We start from the raw sequence: 6615 nt of genomic DNA on the forward strand, positions 1-6615 counted from the left end.
GGGATATGAAAAAATATATATTATAAAAAATATAACTTAGATTAAGTCCCTTTTTTTTTTTTTTTTAATTTATTTGACATAAATGAATTTCTTAAACGAGAAGAAAAAAAATCATGCTGTAGTAATGCTATAAATCAAATTTTTTAAAAAACTTATTAGATTTGGAGGGATATGAAAAAATATATATTATAAAAAATATTACTTAGATTAAAGTCCTTTTTTCCATTTCCTTGGCATTAAAATCTGAAATTACAAAGGAACTGAGTAAGTCGGTAATATTCTAAAAAATTTCTATCGCGACCGATGTGAAATGATTTTGAAAGCTTGGCATAACATTAATTTTCTACTGTCGAAATAGGTCATTTCAATATCAAGGTTCTTAAAATATTTCCTTTATCTGACTTATTAATAAGAAGAGAGGAATATCAGTTACAGAAATGAAAGTTTTTAATTATACTGACACAAAAAACGTCCTTGTCTTTAATCGAACCAGTAGTTTTAAGCGTTACATAAATCATCCCTAATCTTAACATTTAGAAATGTCGACGTATGAAATGACATGACTCAGAGAGCTGGTTAATAATATAAACATCTAACATCCACACTTCAAAATTCTAGACAGATAATTGATACAGATATCTAATCTACATTGGAATTTATAAATTAGCTATTCTTGCGTCATACAGAGCTCTGAATGATCTCTTCGAAGCACATTAATACATAAGACTCTTGTTTGATCAAGCTATGTCTGACCTTTGCAAGAACACACACACACACACACACACAAACACACATTTCTAAATTATAGAGCCGAGCTGGGAGAAATGACGCATTGGCCACGGTTACTTTTATTGCAGTTTGGTGATTATATGTTTAAAACTATTACAGGCTAGTGATTATGTTTTCTAAAAAGTGTGAACTGATTTTTTTACTTTTAAGGATTCTTTTCTAATCAAGGAGCATATTTGGAAATGTAATTCTATCATGATTACGTTGAATGGTTAGTTTAGAATTTTTTTTATCAAGGTCCCGAGCTGGAAATTAATTGTATGTAATCTGTGTATTAATTGTCATCCTTTTTAATGTGTTTTTCAAACTACTATACTATTATTACTGTCATTACCATTATTATGGACACTATTTTTTATACTTCTCTATTATTATTATTATTATTATTATTATTATTATTATTATTATTATTATTATTATTATTATTATTATTATTATTATTATTTTATTATTATTATTATTATTTATTTATTTATTTATTATGCACAATTTTCTGTGTCGAAAATAATGACAGTAGTTGCAGGTCCACAGTAATATCGCATGTGAAGTATATAGTCTTTAATAGATAAGAGAAGCTTTCGAACCTTGTACTAGGTTCATCTTCAGTGGTGAGGGTCTTATAGAGAAATGGTTTAAATTCACATGAAAACAATCATCCAACCTCTCTCTCATACATACACACACACACGCACACATACAAACACACACACACATATACACACACACTATATGAGCCCACCAAAATATAGTGATTAGCTTTAAACCAGAGTTTTAATGGGCCTTTTATAGTCGAGACGTATCCTGTTTTTAACAGAAGAATTTTACATATACATATATTATATACATATACATATACTACATACATACATGCATACACAAACATACACCACACACACACACAGACACACACACACACACACATATATATATATATATATATATATATATATATATAATATATATATATATATATATTTACATATATAATATTATATATATATATATATATATATATATATATATATATAATTATAGATATATATATAGTATATATATTATAATATATATATATTAAACCATAGAGAGAGAGAGAGAGAGAGAGAGAGAGAGAGAGAGAGAGAGAGAGAGAGAGAGAGAGCAAACCTAGATGCATTTAATAAACCTATCTATATTACAAGTCTCAGGATAATCTTAAGCATGTTGCAACAAATATTCTTTCAGCTTGACAGGCGGACAAATAATAAGAAACGAACTTTCCTTTGTAAAGATCTCCCTCTGGACTACAACCACCGTATTTAATGCACAAAGAGGTCTTCCAATGCAAACTCTTCAACTCAACTTCGAAAAACAAAATATACTCATTACCCCTTTTCCTACAACTGGTAAGAGACTTTTTTTTAAGAATGACCGTCAGCCAAAAGATCTCAAGGGGAGTGTGAAAGCTGTTATTTTCTCTGGAGGGAAAAAGGGAAGAAGATTTCAAGAGAAACAAAGAAAATTGCAGAGGGGTTGTATAGGTAGTAAGAACGATAAAGAAAAGGATGGAAGGGTTAATAATAATTCTGAGGGGTTAATATACACGAGAAATGAATAGGTTTAATTTGATGGTAGAGCTGTTGGGATTTTAGGAATTCATCTGAAATTTTATATAATATATATATCTATTATATAGTTATAATATATAATATAATATAAAATATATCTATATATAATATATGATTATATATAGTAAATTATATTAAATATATATATATCAATATATATATATTATGATATATAATATTATATAGTATATATATATATATCTATATATTAGATATATAATAATAATATAGATCTATAGCAGTATAATCTATAATATAATATACTATATGATTATATATGATATATATATATATCTATATAATATCATGACAATATTCTATATAATATCTATATATAATTATATATATAATATATATATATATCTATATATATATGATATATATTAATAATATATATATATATATAATGATAATATATCTATATATAGGTATAGTATAATGGTATAATGATATAGAATAATATGATATATATAATAGGATATTACAATAGTATATATAATATATTATAGAATATAGATATATAATATATTAATTATATATATAACTATAATAGATATATTATTATATGAATATAGATATATATAAATACCTACCTTGAAGAGAGAAGACAGGCAGCCTCTGAAATAATAGTACTTCTACCGTTCTATATTTGGCCTTTTTATGGACTCCTTTTAGTTTTAGATTGAATTTCTGTCGTAAAACGAGGCATTTTCAACATGTTAAATTATAATTACTTTCTCAATGTCCTATTTTCTTACCTAAATAAACGTTAATTCTTTTGTTAACATATGATGTTACAAGTAAAAGCTTCTTAAAATAAGTAAGGTTACATATACACGTGTGTTCCTCCACGTAGGCTTATTCTTTAAGGCGGACCAGCGCTTTTTTTTAGGGCAAAGGCCGCGATTAGTCGGGTCACATCGAGAGAGAGAGAGAGAGAGAGAGAGAGAGAGTCCCCTCCATTAGATGGGATTTGGAACTTGTGATGTTTGGGAAGCGGTATGGGATACTAGTAGTCTATATATATATATCGATATAATAATGAGTTCGAATATTATATATATATAATATATATCATATATTATATATATATGATGTATAAATATATATCTATGCTAGTTTGTATATATATATGATATATAGAATTATATCGATAATATATAAATTATATCTTGATATATTATATATATCTTAATATATATATATGGCATCGGGTGTTATATTAATTAAGATATAGTAATTATTATATTAGATATATTGATTATAATTAATAGATATATATATATATAGATCAATTAATATATATGTATACGTATATGTATATAATATGTATATATATAATATAATTATATATATATATCTTATATATCTATAACAGTACGTAATTATATATGTATATATATATATAATAGTCTATAATTTAATATATTAGTTAAGATAATGAGATATATATAATATAATATAGGTATTATAGGATTAATGAATGATACTATATATAGTGTATATATAAGATATATATCTTATATAAGAGATAGGAGTAGTTATATATATATATATAATAAGTTATAATATATATATATATTATAGTATATATACATGAATTATCTTTAGTATATATATATAATATTATATAATAGATATAAATTATATATATATATATATTTATTATATATCTATTATATCTATTCATATATAATATAGATATAGTATATATGATATTAAGATATAATTAATATATATATATATGATATATGATACATATATCATATATTAGTATAAATATATATATATATATAATATCTATTAAAAGTAATATATATATTATATATATTATATATATGTAAAATAGATATATATATTATATATATATATAATTATCTATTCTATATATATAATATAGATATTATCTTAAGTATATATCTCTCGAATATATATAATATATATATATATATATTATATATATAAAGTATATAATATATTTTAGATATAATTAATTTTATATCTATACATGATTGTATATAAGTTAAATAAAATAATAGTATATAATATATATAGATGTAGATTTCAGTATATTAGATATATATTGCATATATATATATATATTATATCTAATATTATAATATATATATAAGTGTTATATATATATAATATATATATATATATATATAATATATATATATATTATATGATCTATATAATATATATAACTATAGATGAATATATATAATATATATATCTATCTATAGTATATATATATAATTATATACTATTAATATATTATATAATAGATATAGATATATATAGTATATTATATTATAGTATATCTAGATCTATCTATATATAGAATATGATCTTATATATCTATATATATAGATATATATATAATAATATACATATATTACTATAATAATAATATAATATATATATCTATATATAATATTATATATAGCTAATATGATATTATATAATATATATATATGAGTATAGTATATCTATATAGTAAGTCGATAATATATATAAAGATATATTATATAATATATATATATATATATATAGTATATTATATATATAATATATATTAATATAAATAATATATATATATAATAATCTATATATACATATGCATATATATATATATAGAATAATATATAGTTATATATATATATATCTAAGTATAAGAGTAATATATATAGATATAATATATATAGATGATAATATAAATATAAATATAAATATATATATAAAATATAATAATAGATGATCTATATTATATATATAATAATATCCCATTTCTCATTTATAATGACAGTTCGAACTAAAAATTATCCCGGTACATTCCCAAACAAGCAATCAACGTATATCAACTTTTCTGAAAATAAACAATGAAAAAAAAGTAATTAAAAAAAAATACAAACGGTCCACCAAAAATACATTTCACTTCTCGTGGGTGTAAAAATGATAAATAAAAAAAAAAATTATTAAATATTTCACGTTGGCCCTCGAAATAAAAAAAATAAAACCGGAACGTCCACTTAACTTAGGACTGGTGCGGAACGGCGCCCTTTCATTACGACAAATTTTGTATTCAAGATAAAAAAACATTTGCAGAAGGGTGCCAATGTGAGTTGACCATGGCACTGGGCAACGTTTTCGTCGCGCAGTTTAGGTTTGTTAATTACTTCCAATTGGATGAGACAGAGAGCGAGAGAGAGAGAGAAGGGAGACGGGAGAGGTGGCGGAGAGAGAGAGAGAGAGAGAGAAGTCACTTCTAATGCATCACTTGTAACACGAAGAGAAAATAAGTTTAGTAACTTAAGGCGTAAAATACTGGAGAGAGGAGGAGTGGTGAGAGAGAGAGAGAGAGAGAGATGAGAGAGAGAGGAGAGAGAGGAGTCTAATTCTTCCTAAATCAATAATTTGAAACGTGTAATAAATGTTAGTTCATTATTTTAGTATTTAGTAACTTAGGAGTAAATACTGAGAGAGAGAGAGAGAGAGAGAGAGAGAGAGAGAGAGAGAATTACTTAATCAATAATTTGAAACGTGTAATAAACGTTAGTTCAGTATTTTGGAGAGAGAGAGAGAGAGAGAGAGAGACACTATCACGATCATTTGAAACATGAAGTAAAAATAAGATTAGTAATTTAGGAGTAAATACTGAGAGAGAGAGAGAGAGAGAGAGAGAGAGAGAGAGAGAGAGAGAGAGAGAGAGAGAGAATTTCCTAAATCAATAATTTGAAACGTGTAATAAACGTTAATTCAGTATTTTTGGAAGAGAGAGAGAGAGAGAGAGAGAGAGAGAGAGAGAGAGAGAGAGAGAGAGAGAGAGAGAGAAATTTCTTCCCCAAATATCAAATGTTGATACATATGTGTATATAGCATAGTTTAAATGGATACGTCCCCCTTTTAATAAGAGAAATGATTACTGATACATATAAAATACATATCAATACATGAAACACAACTAATTAGAGATATATAATATCCGGTAAGAGGAAATACTAACATGAAGCATTTATTTAAAAATATAGAACGTATTGATGCATACATATGTGTATTGTCTATTTAACAGAAACCATGGTAAGACCGTCATAATTTGAAAAAAATCAAATGCTGATACACACATTCATACAAAGATACGTGCACTGATACATTTGCTCTAATGTATACTAAGGTGCATATGTGTATAATGTATTTATAAGCTAAAACACAAATAAACCAC

The sequence above is a fragment of the Macrobrachium nipponense genome, chromosome 33, assembly GCF_015104395.2.
Source record: "Macrobrachium nipponense isolate FS-2020 chromosome 33, ASM1510439v2, whole genome shotgun sequence".
NCBI classification, from domain to species: Eukaryota; Metazoa; Arthropoda; class Malacostraca; order Decapoda; family Palaemonidae; genus Macrobrachium; species Macrobrachium nipponense.